Source organism: Cyprinus carpio, unplaced genomic scaffold, assembly GCF_018340385.1.
Source record: "Cyprinus carpio isolate SPL01 unplaced genomic scaffold, ASM1834038v1 S000006753, whole genome shotgun sequence".
Classification (NCBI taxonomy): Eukaryota; Metazoa; Chordata; class Actinopteri; order Cypriniformes; family Cyprinidae; genus Cyprinus; species Cyprinus carpio.
Genome location: NW_024879352.1, coordinates 2,601,965 through 2,622,442, shown reverse-complemented (window position 1 = coordinate 2,622,442; position 20,478 = coordinate 2,601,965). Strand labels below are relative to the sequence as shown.

General features: G+C 35.1%; 1 pseudogene; it reads left to right on the top strand.

Moving 5' to 3' along the window:
• Window positions 1-1,483: 1,483 nt before the first annotated feature.
• On the top strand, window positions 1,484-10,272 carry LOC122144730 (annotated as a pseudogene).
• The last annotated feature ends 10,206 nt before the right edge of the window (window positions 10,273-20,478 follow it).

Genomic DNA, 20,478 nt, shown 5'->3' with positions numbered 1-20,478 from the left:
TAAGAGAAGAAAACAAACTAGTGTTTGGTTGAGGTAGAAGTGCTAAGTTAGACGTGCTAAGTTTTAAGACCAGACCGTTTCCCGAATTTCCACCTAAGTGGGATTCTAAATGTTGTAATGGTTCGGGAAACCCGGTATTTAGATTACTCCTTGTGTCTTCATGGGTGAACTAAACATGAGGAAGGAAGTTTTGTGCCTTATGGGTCCACAAACCGGGTATTGTTGAGGCTGTTGTAAGGGCTTATGTCCTATAGCTGCTGAGTCGTTAATTCTTTGTGCTGCTTTGCAAGCTGCATTCACTGGTCGACAAACGGAACAAGGAGGCCTGCTGGCTCACTACAAGCCAACAGAATCACCAGCTGTGTGAATGGTGTAGTGCCTAAGGATTTCCATCAAAATATACAGCCCTAACTTTTCCACACATAAGTATCTACACATACACTACAGTTCAAAAGTTTGAGGTTGGTACAGTTTTTTATATGTTTTTGAAGTCTTTTATGCTTAAAATACAGCAAGAACAACACTGTGGAAATATTACAATTTAAAATAACCACATATTCTATTTAATATATTTTAAATCAAATTTATTACTAAAAAGTATTGTTTCAAGATCCTTTGATGAAGTTCAAAATAACAACATTTATTTGAAATAGAATTTGTCTTGTAATGTTATAAATGTCCCTTTTAATTAACTTAATGCTTCCTTACTGAATAAAAGTATTCTATAAAAAAACTTTTGAACTGTAGTGTAAAGTGGGGTCTTAAAGGGATAGTTAAAAATTAAAATTAAAATTAAAATTCTGTCATTTATTACTCACCCTCATGTTGTTCCAAACCCGTAAGACCTTCACTCATCTTCGGAACACAAATTAAGATATTTTTGATGAAATCCGAAAGCTTTTTAGTCTAGCCCTCAGATGTTACGCAATACGGCACAGTTGGCAGAAACGGCTGATTTCATATGGGCACACAAATTGGAACCACTTAGGGAGTTTCGAAGTTCGTCATCAGAAATTGGTTGAATTCATAGCAGGATTACTCTGGTAGACCGAGCTGCATGTTGCGTTCTTTGCTGTTCCACCGAAAACCAATTTGCCAGGTCTTCCAAGCCCCTCATGTTAGAAACAAGCTGCGTCATGTTTTCCAAATAATGATGCGGTTATCGGATCACTAAATGCTGTTTTTCAAAGTAGTGTAACATTTAAAGTTCGCAACACTAGAATCTTGCAAATATGTCCAAGAGTTTTTACTACATGGTCTGTTATTGTGGGGACTTTCCAAGCCCTCACTAAACGGGCAGCGCACAAACAAAACAGAGTTTGGTTGTTTTATCTGTCAGTCATAATGGCCTCTGTGTTGGTTGTGCCTGCCCACCATTCAAAGCAGCCCAGGTTTCCCCGACCTTCGGCTGTCATTCTGAAGGTCTTGGCTCGTGAGAGCTAAGAGCTTTCTTGACCCCTGCAGAGACAGCAAGGGAACTACCATGTTCAAGCCCCAGAAAGGTAATACGGCATCATTAAATAGTCCATGGGTGACGTCAGTGTTTCACCATAATTTTGATAATCTACCGAACTACTAGTTTTTGTGCAAGAAGACAAAAATAACTAGTCTATTCAACAATTTCTTCTCTAACGTGTCGTTCTCATTCTTCTCTGGCATGCGTTTCACCGAGGCGTAACCATGCGGCATGTGTGGTGCCGTGCCTATCTGACGCAGGAGCCGCTCGTTCTGACGTAGAACCCAAATGCACTGCAGCCTGTTTTTTACAAGCATATGAAGATGCACAATGGACCATAAAACATTCGTTCACATAACCAGGCTCTTTCAAGCATGCGTCATGGTACTCTTATGAACGCGTTGTCACAGACCTGACCACGAACAAAAAAATTGTTTAATAATGTTAATTATTATATTTGGTTTTTCCTTGTGCACAAACAGTACTTCCTAGTCAGCTTCATAAAATTACGGTTGAAACCCCACCACTGATGCGTGAATTATTTTTAATGATGTCCTTACTACCTTTCCGGGCCTTGAATGTGGGTTAGTTGTGGTTGCTGTCTGGTGCAGGGTCAGAAAGCTCGAGATTTCATCAAAACTATCATTCATTTGTATTCCGAAGATCGAACGAAGGTTTGCTCTTACAAGTCCGGTGTTGGAAAGACATGCAGGATGGGTGAAGTATATAAATGGTGACCAGAATTTTCAATTTGGGGCGGTGAACGAATCCTTTAACGTCTGGGGACTGTTCAGTTTGCATTCTTTTATAATATACTAAAAACATTTTTTATTAGCAATTTTTAATGTCCCGGATACAGAGTTGAGTCAAGCAAGTTGCTCAGATTTAAAATTTTACATGAAATTATATAATATCTTTTCTTTGATTTGTCCCCTCTTTTGCTTTAAGACAGACACACTCAAGCTGCATAAACTCCACACGGTTTAAAACCTGATGAGGTTTTTGATCTTGTGTGGTCAGTGTGACAGTGTGGCCTTTTGGACCCCATTAGATATGAAGTTTATTATATAAAGAATTTTTAAATGCGAAAATTACCATGTTTCAAAATCGATTCACAGACAGAGAAATCTTTGCAATCAGATCAGAGAAGCCGTTGTCCAAATCAAAAACCTTATCAGAACACTCAATGTTCTCCAGAAGGGTCGTGTGGTACAGGAGTGTCAGCTGAGGGTTGCGTGAAGTTAACCATTCTGCCTTGGTGTTTTCCCCAGTCCCTCTAAGAAGAGACGACCTCTGTTTAGGATCACAAGGGAGTGACTCTTTTTCTCGGGCCCACTCACCCGGCAAAACTGCCTCTATGGCTATTAGCTTATAAACCACACTGCACGGGATTCTGGGAAAGAAAGATAACACATCTCATATACCCTCGGTATTACACAAGATCCTTTTTTCAAAGAACTCACTTGCCCAATACATGCATGTTTGTCCTCTTATAAGCAAGTGCCAATAGTGATTGATTTTGTTAAATGACACACATTTTTTTTCCATGAGCTAATCAACTGCAATGTCGAGTCCATGTGAACTGAAGTGTTTACAAAAATGTCAATTGTTGAATGTTACACATCACCTTGCTGTATTCAGTGTTTGTGGCTACTTTTAAGGTTAACTGGCTTGTTTTGATCAAATGGATTCCATGTTCCTTCTCTACTGTAAAATGTGATGCTTTAAGTACGCTGAGCTGCCCAACAAAGAAAAGCGGCTATAGAGTCATAGACTTTGCTTTCAGTCTTGGAAAAGAGCTGTTTATAAGATTTAATTGATGGTTGCAGATCAACAGCAAGCTGAAAATTCACAGATACCTCAATGGTTTAGTTTTAAATGTTTCCATGGATCCAGTAGTAATATTATCCTGTATAAAGTGTAGTCATCAATTAAAATGTGTGCAGGCCACAACATCATCAAGACCCCCATCCAAAATTGGTGTCTTCAAGGGAGTTTAATGCTCAGGGTGTGCTAGTTTTTAATCTTGTCAAGATGTGGTCATCTGGCCTGTTAGGTTTTCATTTGTGTGTGTAGGTTTGAAAAAAGATAGTAAAAAGAAAGAAAGAAAAGAAAGAAAGAAGAAAAAAGAAAGAAAGAAAGAAAGAAATTCATAGTTAGGAAGATAAGATAAGAAGGGGTAACACTTATTTTAGGGTCTCTTAACTAGTTGCTTATTAGCATGCATATTACTAGAATATATAGCCATTTATTAATAGTAATTAAGCACATATTAATGCCTTATTCTTCATGACCTTATTCTACATCCCTAATCCTACCCAATACCAAAACATAACACAACCTTACTAACTATTAATAAGCAGCAAATTATGAATTTATTGAGGGAATGTCATAGTTAATAGTGAATAAGTGTTCCCTATTCTAAAGTGTTACCAGAGAAGGTAAGATGAAATCAAACACATCCAAGAAATCTACTATTAGTATATTTTATTTCTCCCAGACTCTTTACAACAAGATTTAGACAATCAGAGTGGGCAATCATGATCAGATCCATAAGAGTAAAGAAGACAGTTACAGTATCAATGTTTTCTTGACATTGACATAGAGTTTAGATGTTTAAATCTTATTAAATCTAATCTTAAATTTTAATATTTAAAAAAAGCAACCAACTTTATCCTAATAATCTTTCTCATATCTCATAATAATAGTAATAATAATAATAATCTCCATAGTATTTTTTTTATTTATTTATTTCTTATATCATGAATCATTAACTCCTAAATATTTTTGACAATTTTACTTTTTTTTTTTTAGTATTTAGAGAATCATTAACAGCTAACTTAATCCTAATAATCATTTTCATTTTTTAAATATAATTTCTAAGGTAAAAGTTTTATTTATTTAATTATTTAATTATTTATTTATTATTTATTTAATTATTTAATTATTTATTTATTTTTCTGAACCATCAGATTATCCATGTAGATTTTTGTTGTAGAGAGGGTTTTCAAAAAAAAAAAAAACTTTTTTTTTGTTTTTATTTATTTTCAAGATTTTCACTCTTTAATTTGTCTGTTTTTCTTCATTATGATATCAGTGCAGTTATATCACACTGACTTTATCAAACTACATTTTAATCCAGAAATGAAAACATTCTCAACACTACAGAAGTATATTCAGTCATTAATTATGTATGAAATGGCATTTTTTATGAATTATTACCTCAATTTAATAGATCCGCGATCTGCTCATGTGTGTTTTCTGTAGATGACAGAATCTGCTCACCTCCGTTCATGGTCCTCAAGAGTGCAAATGTGGCACTGAGACTCTGGAGCAGCTTCAGAAACATGGAATCACATTTCCCTTCAGTAAGTTCATGTCCATTTAAAAGTCACCAGTAATCTTCATGACCATTTACATACATAGATTCGGCTCATCTATTCAGAAAAGGGGTTTCAGATTTCAAAAAGCTTTTTCTTATATATTTTTCTCTCATATTTCCACATTTCACGCTAGTATTTTGTTTGATTGCAGTCTGCAAAACCCAGGTAGCACATGGCATCCAACTCCCATGAGGTAAGAGACTTTACTCTTCTGTAACCTGTGCAATTTTTCATATCTTACATAATGAGCAGGAGATAAGTGCTGTAGAACACAGTGCTATATAGATCCATTACATAAGTGGTGCTACGTGATGTTAGTCAATAATGTCTTATGTTAAGTGGTGTCTCATTAGAATTATTACTTTTGGGCTTGAGTCTCAACATTTTTCAATGCAGGATTTCTATTTTAGTAAAGCTAGGGAACTGAAAGGTGTAATTAGTTGTAGCAGTAGTAATAGTATTAAAAAAAACCACACATTATATTTCTTTGATATTTCAACCATGCTGTGGCCACTTTTGCTTCATAAAGGCCACAGTGATTCATTTCAGTTGCCTTGAAAGTGCGATACTAAAAAAACCACATCAATTGCACAATATTTTGACACGTATCGCATAAAGAGAGAGTGAATGTGAAGCTCTCATTGTTCTGAATCACACGTAACCCTGCTATCCTTGTGGATGATTAACAGGGGTGCAGCCTCCGTTGCTATGGTGACCATATCTTTGATTCTCTGTAACTAATGTAAAGGCAAAGTCTCCGATCACTCACATTCCTTCAGAATACTGCTTGAAGACATTAGTAACTCTGTTTTACAGTGTTGACAATTGAGGGGCGTACTAGATTAATGTGTCACTACAGACTGCTACACCGACTGTGTTTGTGCAAACATGTTGATGGTCATGTGTTTTATGACTGTGAGCACACTGGTTTACTTAGCTAAAGGAAAGACAAGGAACATACATGGATTGAGGGGGGGGTTTTGGTGTGGAAGTGTTAGTGTCATGAAAGTACAGTCCATACATTGTATTTGACTTTTCTCATTTGCACCTTCACATTTCAAGATCACAATAAGTAGCTGTGTATTTCATGTTAATTATTAACCTGAATGTTTGATTTGGTTTCTGCTCAATAGTGGCCATCATCTTCAGTGAGGAAGATCTGAACGACATCAAGCCCCCATGTGTCATCCAGAGCTTTATCAAACCATAACGCAGTGCTGTATAAGGGTTTTTGTTAGTGGGAGAGGCATACAGTGTGGTGCAGCGGCCCTCTATTAGAAATTTCCCATCTGGACCCACAGGTCAGTTGAGTCACACAACATCCCTATGATAGATGGTTCTAAGTATCTGATGAATGGAATTTGTTTAGAAATATTGGGCTTTACATTTGAATCATAAATCAAAGTCAAATGGTTTCCATAGATTTTTCTTAGTGCTAAATACACTACTGGTCAAAAGTTTGGGGTCAGTAAGACTTTTTTTTAAAGAAATTCATAATTTTATTCAGCAAGGATGCATTAAGTTGATCAAAAGTGCAAGTAAAGACAAAAAAGATTTTGATATCAAATAAATGCTGTTGTTTTTCTGTTCTTCAGAGAATCCTGAAAAATGATCATGTTTCCTCAAACATATTAAGCAGCATTTTCAACATTGATATACTGTAAACTTTGAGCATCGTTGAGCAAATCAGCACATTAGAATGATTTCTGGAGGATCATGTGACATTGAAGACTGAACACTGACTGCTGAAAATTTAGCTTTGCCATCACAGGAATTAATTACATTTTTAATATGTTATTTTAGATTTTTAATGTATCAAATAAATGTAGTCTTTGTGAGCATAAGAGACTTCTTTCAACGACATACTTTTGAACGTTAGTGAATAGGCTATAGTTTTTTTATGAACTACTTTGCATTCATCAAGGTTTACGTTCATGTAGAAATAAAGACAAATCTGTAAATTGCACTCTGTGTGCGTCACACATGGGACACTAGTTTCCCAGGCGGCATCAAGCCATAAAAACACTTTATAGGGTGCCAGGTGAGAAACGTAGATGTCAGGACTCTTTCGGCTAGTTTTAACCATCCACACAAGCATATATCCTAACAAACACACTAAGTCTGGAACTTTTTTATAAGGTTACCTTATGTTTTGAAAGCTTTATCAGAAACAAAGTGAGATTGACATTAATGGCACTCGTGAGCAAGTCCGTGTGATGGCGAGGGCCTCCCAAGCCTTCTAGACCCCATTCTGTCAACACATGTTGCTGATGTTTAGACCCTTTTCCTTCTCTTACAGAGGAATGGTTTATTTTGTCTTTGACTTGGTATTTATTAAATAAGCATCTCAAAGATTTTGGTCTCAGATGCCAGTGTGGTTTGGTGAATTGTATGCAACCCGAAGGCCAATCACACTCACTGTTGGAGAGAATTGTCATTTTTGTTGCATAAACTTTACAATGAGACAATGACGAATTTGGGGATTTTTCTTCACTGAATAAATGTAGCTGAAAAGGACAAAAAGAATAATAAAAAAAAAAAACATATATTATGTATACACTACTGTTCAGCAGTTTGGGTTAGGATTTTTTTAAAGGCTGTATTTATTTGATAAAAAAATTACAGTAAAAACAGTAATATTGTGAAATATTATTACAATTTAAAATAACTGTTTTCTGTTTCAATATAACGTAACGTAAATTATTCCTGTGTTAGCAAAGCTGAATTTTCAGCAGTCATTACTCCAGTCTTCAGTATCACACAATCATTATAATATGCTGATTTGCTGCTCAAGAAACATTTCTTATTATTTTCAATGTTGAAAAACTGTTGTGCTCTCTGTTTAATATTTTGATCAATTTATTGCGTCCTTGCTGACAAAAGTTTTTATTTATTTATTTTTATCTTGCTAAACCCCAAATTTCTGGAAAGTAGTGTAAATATTTCTTTGAAAACTGAACAAGTTGTGTTGTTCATCTTCTAGACAGGAGAGCAATATCTTTCAACAGTCATCATGTGTCCAAACCAGAGTCCCTCTTCTGACCTGACCTGCGTAAGTCACATGCATCATATAACTCAACTACTGCTTTTAACCTCTCCAAGCCAAGAAAAATTACACTGTTTGGCTTAAAATACCTGGAAACATAACAAAACCCAATGTTTAGACATTGTTTAATGTTTAGACATTTATTTTATTTTTAATCTAAAATACAGCCCTGTTCATATCTAAATTAATGTATCAAATGTTTGTGTATAACTAAAAAGTAGAGATGCACCGATTGCCATTTTCTTAGCCGATTGTTTTTTTTTTTTTGTTTTTTTTTGTAAGTGTGACCTGCCAATTCTGATTTCTTTCTAAGAACTATAATTGACAGCATATACAAACAAAAATCTACTTTTTAAATCAAAAAAAAAAAAAAAAAAATACATAATAAAATCAATTGTTATAATTTATATGTAATAATAATCTGGACTAAGTTACAGATGTTCTCCCACTTAAACAACTCTTTCAAAATAAAGTGCTCTGTGACTGGAAAGAGGTAGAAATGAGTTGCTGTATATATAAAAAAAACAGTTGTCATTGTATATGGAAATTTTTTTACTAACCTTATTAAATGTATGTGTCATCTTTCACATGAAATTCTTAAATTGTTTCAATTCATTTAGAATAATAAGAAACATTGGCATTCACAATGAATAGCTGTACATGGTTTCAACAAACATTTCATATTTTTTGTCCCTTTTCTGGTTTCCTTTAGAGGGACAGCATGGAGGGCCCGCCAGTACCGGGAGCCCAGCAATGATGTGTCATTCAGAAAATTCCAGAAGGTTACGACAGGCCCTTGGTATTTCTCTGTTTGGGATTGACATCATCATCAACAACCAGACCGGCAGCACGCCGTCATCGACATCAACGCATTCCCAGGCATGTGCAGTTCCTCATAATCCTTTGACTGGGCAATATTTTTTATCTTATCTTTATGCACTGAACTCTAAAAAAACAAACAAACAAAAAAAACAGTAAGTGCAGTAATGCCAACAAACCCACATGTGTCAGTGTAGAGTAATGAAGAGGTATTTTTTTGTGTGATTGTATTGCTTAAATACAATTTTGATGTATAAAGCGGTTTTTACTAACATTTGCCCTTAAAACTCTGGTGGAATGTCATCTACAGAAACATCTGTCATTTGCTTCTATGATGTTGGCGGAAATCTGCTTCTCACTTTTCTTTCTAAAACTATCCACTGTGGTTTGATGGTATTTTAGTCAGCTGATTTATTTGGCCATGGCAGACGTTAAAGTTCACCTTGATTCTTCAACTGTCCAGTTGTTTTCTGTTGTGTTTTCCCCTATTATTTACTTTGGGTTTTCACTTACTATTTCTTCTTCGCTGACACGATTGATTATACAGACATAATCATACAGACTATTATTCTTAAAACACCAAAGACTGGGCTGTCAAGCTGTTAAAGATGCTTCAGCAAGATTTGTTCTTTTTGGAAGTCTGACAAATCAGCCATTTCACTGAACGCTTTTACCAAACACTCCGAACACAACATATACTACACTGATTAACAAACTAGAGAATATAGACAATGAAGGTATAAATAAAAGATAATCACGACAGCATTTGTCTTTTCTTTCACTGTAGTCTACACAAGTTCTATTAACTCCTAATATATATATATATATATATATATATATATATATATATCTATATATATATATATATATATATATATTATATATATATTATATAGCCTTTGTGTTATATAGTAGAACATTTTGTGGCTCTCCATCACCTAAATAGACTCTGCTCACTCTATAAAGGTATTTTGGTTCAGCTCTACATCATTGTTCAGCTTAAGTCCCAAAAGGAGGTGTAAAACATTGTAGAAGGATGGAAAAAAAGTAAATTTGAAGCCCATGATTTTCAACCCACTCTAATAGTATCTGCAGACACAGCTGTGTTTTTCTCAGTATGTTTTAAAATCCACCTGGCTTTCTCTCTGCTTGTTGCCATGGTGATCTTGTGTATCTAGCAGGGAACAGCACTTTCATATCTCTCAGTGGTACATCCAGTGAGTCCATGGACACTGCAGGAGTAAGACAACAGATGATATCGTCCTTTTATAAATCTGCCTCTCAGCACCAGTCACAAGAAACCCATTAACTACTGTTTTCTAAAACCACCTTTATTTTTCGCCCAGGTTATGAGGGGAGTCCCAGAGTTTTTCGATGGCCTGTTGAGTCTATCACCAGCGTCCTGCAAGGTCAGGTTTCAAAAACGGAGCGGCGTGCGGTCATCGAGAGTGAATGGGATAGCACAGAGCCCATCTGTGGCCTGCGGGATGCACTGTGGCATGCTGGGAAGCGAAAGCAGTTGGTTGATGGACAGCGAGGGGATAAAGAAGGGTCCCCACAGGGACTGAGTTGTGGCGGCGGGACTTGCATGGCTCCAAAACTTTCACCACCACAGCAGATCCAGTTTAGCAGCGGGACATCCTCGCAGTGACACAGAGAGCCAATGCAATAGAATATTTCATTACTGTTCACAAAACAAATGAACGCTTATCAAAGGGTAGGTGTGTAGAAAATTCCTTTGTGCCAAATGTGAATTGTGTAGAATATGATTGAATGTGTATTGATTGTGTACTCATTTATTTAATTTCCTATTTGGAAAGGGTGACCTGATCTTGGAAATGTACATGATTAGATTTTTTTTATGAATGTGGACTGAACTTGATTCGCAGAACAAAGGGGTTCATGGGAGGAACTAAAAATATTGTTGATATTTAATATACTGATGAGTTACTTTGAAAGGAAAATAGGTGTCATGATTTGGGTGTAAGACATTGCACTATTTAAATAAGTGTCCAGCTGGCACTACGCCCCCCCCCCTCTCTGCTTGCCGCGTATCATAAATACTGGCTGAATGAGAGAGCTTGAAGACCTTTAATGCTGTCTGAAGCAATCTGCTGGTATTTAATCTCTTAAAACATAGCAAGGGCAGCTCTGCTTGCTTTTTTAAAAAGACTGAAGAGTAAGATTTTTTAAGGCTTATCATTTCATATCTGAATGGTCTGAAAACCTTGTCAAAGCATCTGCAGGTGCTTATGAGATTGTATGGGGTTATGCATTGCATTGATTGAAAAAGAAAATTAACAAACTTCACCCAATAAAAGTTAACCCACCAAAATTAAATTCATGTCTTTAGAAATCTGTATGACAATCTTTCTTCTGTGGAACACTAAAGAAGATATGAAAATGTTTCAGTTGTTTTTTGTTGACAATGAAAGTCATTTTTCAATATCATTTTTTATGTTTCACAGAGAAACTAAATTCACACAGGTTTGGGAAAGACATGAAGGTGAGCAATGATAACAGAATTTGCATTTTGGGTGAATTATCTTTGCAGTATGATTGATAAATGTTAAACTTGCCGTTTGACAGTGTAATTTGTTTGTTAGTCTGTTTTTTTTGCCAATTACGTTATACTTGAACATGATGTATACTTTGTAAATATGTTAATTTTCTTTCTTTTGGAGACAGAAAAAAAAGCCTCTAAAAAACATTAAAGAATGAAACGGACCATAAAACCAAACTTAAGCTATGAGAATTCTTTGACTGATTGTTTCTCTTCTGCTGTATGGGACTCTTTGAGCTTTAGTTCAGAAGCACACGTTGCACATTGCGTGAATCGTTCGAAACCACTTGTTTTTGATCTTTATTTATTTTCTTGAATCCCAAAAAGCATTTAATAACAGTGTCACCATATCTAATAAAAACATTATTGCCTACGGATCATAAGACTCCATAATAGCAGGAGCAACCTTTCAGATTTGTAGCCTTATGTATATTAAAATTTCAACCTAGTGTGATAATTCACAGTGGCATATGTTTTACATTAAGTGTACTCCAATGCCAAATTTCATCAGGAAAACAAGCACAATAAAGCAAAAGCGGAGGAGCTGGGAGAAAAAGTGAAGGGACCTCTCTGAATGTTTTGACATCAGAGGAGTTACTTTGAGGTTTCATTTTTACACGGACATGGAGGGACAAATGAGCTGAAATCTGCGGCGCTGAGATAAGAGCTTGCACTGCTGTGGACTGAGCAAGAGGGTGAGAGCCTTCATCTCCAGTTAACATGCCTTTCTATGAAGGAGAGATGAAGGGCAAAAGTGGAAAGAGAAGAGCTGGAGCGGCTCAGCCTCGTCTCAGATCATGAAGTTTCTGAGCCACACTCTCCATTCAGACTCAATGGCAGCCAGACTTTCAATCTCAGCATCCTGATGACAAAAGAGAGAAATTCAGGCCATTAATGAGTTTTTTAAATGCTTTATGAACATTTACACGTATACTGACATAATAAAAAGTTTGGGGTCAGTAAAATTGTTTTAAATAAGTTTCTTATTTGCATGTATAATATTGTAAAATTAATTGTTTAAAATAACTGTTTTCTCTGTTTTAATACATTTTAAAATGTAATTTATTCCTATGCTGGCAAAGCTGAATTTTCAGCAAACCATTACTCCTGTCTTCAGTTGTCACATGATTCTTCAGAAATCATTCTGATAGCTGATTTTTACATTTCTTATCACTTCTGAAACTAGTTTACTAATACTTAAAATTTTTTGTGGACATTGTGATGCCTTTTTTCAAGATTCGTTAATCATCAGAAAGTTTTAAAGAACAGCATTTATTTGAAATATTTTCTAACATTGTAAATGTCTTTATGATAAGTTTTTGATGAATTTAAGCATTCTTCTAACTTCTAACTTTCAGTAATTTTCTTTAAACACACACACACATACCACACACAAAAAACATTCTGACCCCATTTTCTGAGCATCAAGGAATATTCTCTAAAATCTGCCGATATTAAAGAATTACAAATAAAATATACTGGCCGATGTTGGTCATTCGATTATGCATGTTCATTACCCCTATTTTACATTTAGATTACCTTTGTCATCACTCAAAGTTAATACTTTAAAAAGAAAAAAAAATGATCAAACTGTTGACTATCAAAATGAATAATAGTTTTTCATACTGTACAATATGTGATGCCTTAAACTTATTTGAAACTGTTAAAATGTAGTTTTACATTGCAGTTTAAAACAGTTTAAATTTAAAAATATCTATACAAAACTATAGTAAGAGTTCAGATGATTTAGAAGTCATATGGACTATTTTTAATGTTCATGATGGTTTTTTGTTTTTGTCCTTTTTGAGCTTGACCAACATGGTCACAATGAACCATGGATCACTGAAGAGCCGTGTGAAAGAATTTTCAGAAAATTCTACTTTTGTGCTCCACAACCTTTTTAACCTTTAAGAAAACAGGTTAGAGCAACTAAGTTTCATACCCCTGTCTTTCTGCTGCCGCTGCCCTCTTCATCTCGTTTGTACTGTGCTTGAGTTTTTGTGCCATGAGCTGCAGCTCCTGCTCCTCTGGGCTCCTCCACAGCTCCCCCTCTGATCTTCTCTCTCCTTAGAGTGGTGTGGTGCTTCCCGGTGCTCATCCAGTTTTGGGCTTGCCTCTACTCTCTTATGGGACAATTTTCTCACACGACTCCAGCGCTTCACTCCAACCTCTCTTTCTTTCTCTCCTCCTCTTCTTCCTGCTCTTCTTTTGAATGTGTTCTCTCCGTTTCAGCTCCCCTTGTGCTCCTTGCTGTCCTCCATGATGGACTGTTTCACGTCGGGATTCGCTTCATGATCATCTGTGGCTGGAACAAAGTGTGGGAAATGGAACAAAGTTATCATTTTTATGTTGTATCTTCTCTATTTTCTCTATCTCAGTGTCTTCTCTTTCATTATTCTACACACACACACACACACACATTTACTTCAGTGCAGCATCAGCGAACCCAGCACTCTTCTAAATGAAACGCTTACTCTTGCCAGCTCACGGCTCCACTGCTTGATGCCTCTTATCCTGAAATATAAGCCCCTGTCCTGTCCTTCTATCTGTACTAATGAACACAGTTTTCCCAAATCATGGCTTTCTATTAACAAACCCACTAAAACAAATTAACCTAAAATGTTTTTTTTCACCAAGTTCCTCTGATATCTGAGGGCCACTTTTAACAAGCCCACAGGCCGCTGGCTGATCTGGATGGCCTCCAGCATCAATTACTGAATCAATTCAGCAGCCACAGTGCAGCATGGATTTTCATTTCATAGAAGAAGTCACTGTCACAGCCGTCCCTGTTCATGAAAACACTGCTAAATCCCACTATCAATCCTCATTTTCCCCATCCCTCCTGACTCTTTTTTAACCTTGTGGTGTCCTGCTGTTATTCCCAACCTCTTCAGCGAAATAAGTTAGTGTCTGTTATAATGAACTGAATGGACATCCCTGTTACTCATAGTTTCACACTTTTCAAGGAGTACCTAGGTGCATATGTTGCTATTGATCATGTAGGCGAGTGACAAATCGTTAGTGGGAGCACTATCTGCTGGGCTTTAAGCTGTTCACACCTGATCATGGACTTTGAGGCCATGTCACAAATGTACTTCCTGGCCAAATAACAATTTTGAGATGTTTGATGCTCATAATGACTCTTATGAGCTGGTATGAATCAAAACATACAGCACAATCAGTGTAGTCTGGATTCTTGAAATTAATGGCTCTTTTGAGTCAGTTCTTTTAATAAATATTTAAACATTTTCAAAAGCTATCAGTTTGAAACACTGCCTTGTGTTATTTACAGCATTTAGCAGAGAGATCTTTTTTTTTTTTTCATGTTTAAGCAAAGTGGACATTTATAGCTGGAATACACCCAATGGAATAAACTGGAATGAAATTAATTGAAAATTAATTTAATCAAGAGTGTCAGATTCGGAATAAATCAGAAAATCTAGTAGTATTGAACATCATTGTGTTCTGCTGGCTCTGTGGAGGAGTCTGGAACAAGTGACATTTTCTCATTTTCTTTGTGTATTTCACATTGTGGTAGAATTTTTTCTGGCACACATTCAAGCACTATCATCCACAGTTGTACATCTGCAGTGGCTTGTTTCCAGGTGTCGAGCCATCACAAGCTTCTCAGCAGAAGGTCCCTGAATTTGAGAGGTCCCAGGCCGGTCATGCGTTACCATTACACCTAATCTCTACAGTCAGAATATTGCTTGTTACATTCATATCATAATGAATAAGGCTTTTCAACATCAAAGATAAACTCAGAAAGTAGTACATATAGCATGCCACATATCGCATTCATCATTACCATCTTTTATGGTAAACCGGATCATTTTTCCTTCTCCTTTTCCAAGCTGGAGTGTTTCTTCTCCTCTTGTTTCTCCTCCTCCTGTGACTCTCTCTTCTGCTCCGAGTTTTATGTTGGAAATGTGTTTTGCCAAGACTCTCATCTTCTTCTTCACGCTCCCTCTTTCCTCAGCAATCTGGTTCAGTTTTTGAGACTCCTGCTCTGTCTCCTCCATCTCTCTGGAGCTCTTCTCTCCTGCTCCTCTCTTCTGTGCATCTTCTTCTGGTTTATCCATGGCAACCAACTTGACTGATCATCTGTATGATGGTAAAGCGGTTAATTATATAGTGTTATTCTTTATATTCAGATTTGTGTTCGTTCAAAGCTTCTGGTGCATTTCCATATAGTATAATAAATTAATATATTCATAATAGGAAAACAAAAAAAACAACACAAATAAATAACTCATTGTGTGAAAAATATAGTGTTGGACTTCTGTTATTCATACTGGATTTGGTGCAGGTCAGAGCCTGCAGGTTATTGATTCATATATGAAATATAATGTTGATATATTTTAAGATTTTTTTTTTCTTTAGGAACTTTTGATTCCTCAGTAACATTTTACAATAAGGTTCAAGTAGTTAACATTAAGTTAACTACTTTCATTAACATGAACCTAAGCATCGACAATAACTCCCTACAGCATTTTTAATCTAGCTTAATGTTAAGTTCAGCATTTTATTAAATAATGTGTGTTTATTCTTTTATTGAGATGGTTTTCTGTTTCTTTCAGGTCTTGAATTTTCTAAGCCTTTAGGTTTGAATTCATTTGTGATGAATTCTGCTACAACTGCCTCTTTTAATGGAAGTGGAACAGACTGGTTAAATGTTTTTTGTTTCTTGGATCACATCTGTCTGACCTCAGCAGTGTAGTACCTGCACAAGAACATATAGATGGTGGTGGTTCCCAATATGTTAACCCTCAGGAAAAAATGTCCACATGGTGACCACTGACTGCTTTACCTCCCTGAATAAGGATAGTTTACATGCTTATATGAGTCGAGTTTGGATGCAACTGCTTTAAGGATGAAGAAAATGTATTTTTAATGCAAACAAATGATAGAAACAGATGACACATTTTTCAAAGGTCAGCAACTTTTTGGATGCGGGTCAAATGAAAAGTACCCTGACAACAACCCACTCACACAAATTAAGGGTAGTATTTAAAACATCAATCGTGTTTTACTTGAGTCTACACTAGCAAAATGCTATATTAGCACCCACAACATTTGTGCCCACAGACTTGAGCTATGACATACTTAAACAGAAGTCCTGTGTGGTGGGGCATAATGAAGTTTTACAAGTCTCAGGATCATACCACTGGTAGTGTTGCAATTTCACAAACACAAACAATTCAATACTAAAGAGACAGATGTGTTGCCTCTGCCCTGATTCTGTCAGAATGCTGCAAAGGTGCAAGCTCTATAGAGCAGAACACAGTGATTCACACTAAAATGTTCTTTGAGAGTACTGGATGACTTGTCTAACCTGTACTTCGACGAGGTGAAAAGCAATGCTAAGCATGTTTTCCCTTTTTTCGTCGTATATGCACAGATATGTATAGAGTCTGGCACATAAAAGTTAATAAATGTGACCTTGGACCACAAAACACAGTCATAAGGGTAAATTTTCCTCAAATTTAGATGTCTACATCATCTAAAACTGAATGAATAAGCTTTCCCACTTGATTTATGTTTCATTAGGATCTGACAATATTTGTGCCGAAATACAACATAGTTGAAAATACTTGAATCTGAGTGTGGCAGAAAAATCAAATACTGAGAAAATCCGCTTTGTTGTTTAAAATGAAATTCTTAGCAATGCATATTACTAATCAATTTTTGATATATATATTTTACGGTAGGAAATTACAAAACCAAATATCTTTCATGGAAAATGGAATATACTATCCACGACATTAAAGACTGGTTTTGTGGGTCAATGGTCACAATAAATAATAAATCCACCCCAACAACCCATATGCAAAGGTACTATATTTAATCGATATATATATAATATATATAATATTATATATATATACTATATTATATAATATATGATATATCTATATATATATATATTATCTGCCTTAAGTCACTGTGGGGTAATTTTTTAGCAATAGCCCAAAAACATTTTTTTTGGTGCAAAATGATTGATTTTTCTTTTATATGCCAAAACTTATGTAGATATTGAAGTTACAGATAGTTTTTCCATGAGATATTTTTTTTACATTTCCCTACCGTAAATATATCAAAACTTAAATTTTTGATTATTAATATGCCTTGCTAAGAACTTCATTAGGACAACTTTAAAAGGCGATTTTCGCAGTATTTTGATTTTTCTGCACCCTTCAGATTCCAGATGTTCAATAGTTGTAGACCTCGGCCAAATATTTGTCAAACTATACATCAATGGAAACTTATTTATGCAGCTTTCAGATTATGTAAATCTCAATTAATTTCGAAAAATTGAGCAAAGACCACAATGTGACTTGATTCACAAAAGAATATATAATTGAAATTTATAGATTTTATTATCATCTGAAAACCGAATAAATAAGCTCCATTGATTTGTGTTTCATTAGATTCGACACATTTGTCGAAATATAACCATTTGAGGTCTGGATCTCCAGGGAAAAGAGAAAATAAAATACCGAGAAACACTTTAGGTTGTTCAAATGGTTTTAGTTAAAATGCATATTACTAATCATTTTTTATATATATTTACTGCAGGAAATCTCTTACAAAATATCTTCATGGAACATGGGAATATACTCCAGCCACTTAAGACTGGTTTTGTGTTCAGGGTCACAAATAAAATAAATAAATACACACAACAACCCATATGCAATGTAATATATATATATATATATATATATATATATATATATATATATATATATATATATATATATATATATATATATACATATGCCTTAAGTCACTGGGGTATATTTTTAAAGCAATAGCCCAAAACTCTTGCCCTTTGTTTGGGTCAAAATGATTTATTTTTCTTTTATGCCAAAAATTATTAGTATATTAAGTTTTTATATTTTTATATTTTTTTACATTTCCTACCGTAAATATATCAAAACTTAATTTTTGATTAGTAATATGCATTGCTAAGAACTTCATTAGGACAACTTTAAAGGCGATTTTCGCAGTATTTTGATTTTTCTGCACCCTCAGATTCCAGATTTTCAAATAGTTGTACCTCGGCCAAATATTGTCAAACTATACATCAATGGAAAGCTTATTTATTCAGCTTTCAGATTATGTATAAATCTCAATTTCGAAAAATTGACACCTAAGACTGGTTTTGATGTCCAGGGTCATATATATTAAATGACCATATATTGTCATAATATGTATTTCGGTGAATTGTATTATAAGTTTGGTTTTTATATTAACATTTATCTATACCATACAAATCACCTTATAGGTAACATATATGGCATATATGACATTTCTGTATGGGAATATAAAGAAAGATGTAACGAACTAGCATAGAGTCATGTAGCAATTAAGAAGTGGATTCATCTCACCTGCAGTTTTCTTCATGTCTCTGGAGAGGCTGGTCAAATGATTCAGATGTGTCAATCCTAGGGTGGTTGCTTTTTCTGTGCTCTTTCACTGGCAATCCTGAAACATGTTGTGAAACAACAGTCACCGAGTGGACATAGCAGCTTCTTGGCACTAAAACAGAATCTATGATTCCTACAGAATGTCGCGCATGGTATACAATTATCTGACTCTACATTTCAAATGCCCTACTGACTGCTGCCAAACAAAGACCATTAGCCAGCCAACTATCAGATCTTGCTGCCATTAGCATTTCTCCATAGGAAAGAGAGTTGGTTCTGCTGTCCGCAATTCGGATCTGAAGCATCTGCCTCTTACCTTCCACAGCGATATCTTGTCATGCTCTTGAAGACAAGCTGCGGTGGCGCAGGATGCTCACAAAGCCTCTCCTTACTGGAAAATACACAGTACCACGGGACCTCACGGACAGTTCCAAACTCCAAACCCTACTTTTTGCCAGTCCAGCACTTTAATTTTAATTTTTACAATTATTTGCATTTTAAAAAAAATTTTTGCCCTGAAATGTACAGCCTCCTCCTGCGCATCATCACTATTAATCATCAGGCCCACGTAGGAGAGAGAGAAAGTGAAAGTGAAAGCACTAAAAAAGGGGATAGGGAGCGATTTGCGATTTGACTTAAACGTTGAGTGCATGCTTTTCCTTTTTCTGCTGAACCGAGCAATAGTAATTGCAGTAGTCGGCGCTCACTCTGTGGCTATGCTAATTCACTATCTACTCCTTACTCTCCATCTCAAACTGTCCTGCGCTCATTATTTCCATCGTGCCAAACTTCTATCACACTCTGTTAAAATTCGTATAGAAAACTGAAACAGCTCTGTGTGTAGAGCCAGAAATATTACTTAGCAAAAAAATTTTATACAGCAAGTGACCTATAATGACAAGCATTAGGGTCACTGCATTTTGGTGTTCCGTATATCAGTCATTACTTTTGTATTCATTAGTTATTTTTTGCATCAAGTTAAACTACATGATAATTTGCCTGGGCAACTGGCTAAAATGAAAACAACAATTATCTTATTATATAGATATAGACACATTTTAGTTCAATTACCATTTATTTTATTTCAGTATTAATTTTTATGTTTTTTTTGTCAGTTTAGTTTTAGTTAACTGTGATGGTCTTTTTAAAATACAATTTTAAAGACACTAACTTCTTTGAACCATTTAATATTATTTGTTTCTAACTGTAATTAATAATAAAAAGGTGGGTTTAAACAGTGAATCTTGAGAATGTCCGTTCCTATGAACATAAAGTGGTTAATTCTATATAAGGTGATAATACTTTTTATTTTTTTTAAATATAATAATTATAATTGGAACAATATTTTGTTAAGATTCAAATTAAATCAACTTTTTTTTTGTAACTTTTTTAAAATGAATGTTATAATAATAAATTATCTTATTATTGTTGTTGTTGTAATTATTATCCTAAATATAACCAGAATTTTACTGTATTGGATAAGGTAACTAACAGTTAAGTACTTTTTTTTAGTATCACAATTTTTATATACTTTTTCCATGTTAAAAAATATTTATTTTTATATAATAAATACTAGAATAATAATATTTTGACAGGGTGTAATTAAATTCTGCTTTTTCCTCAAATATCGGTCCTCCTCCTCCTTCTGTCAGGTTCTCTGTCCTTCACTTAAGACTCCATTGTTGTAAGCCTATCACAGGGTGGTTTGATTTCACTGTTTGCTACGGTCATCTTCAGAGAAACAATACCTGGCTTGCTAATAGAATGGGATTGATTTTCTA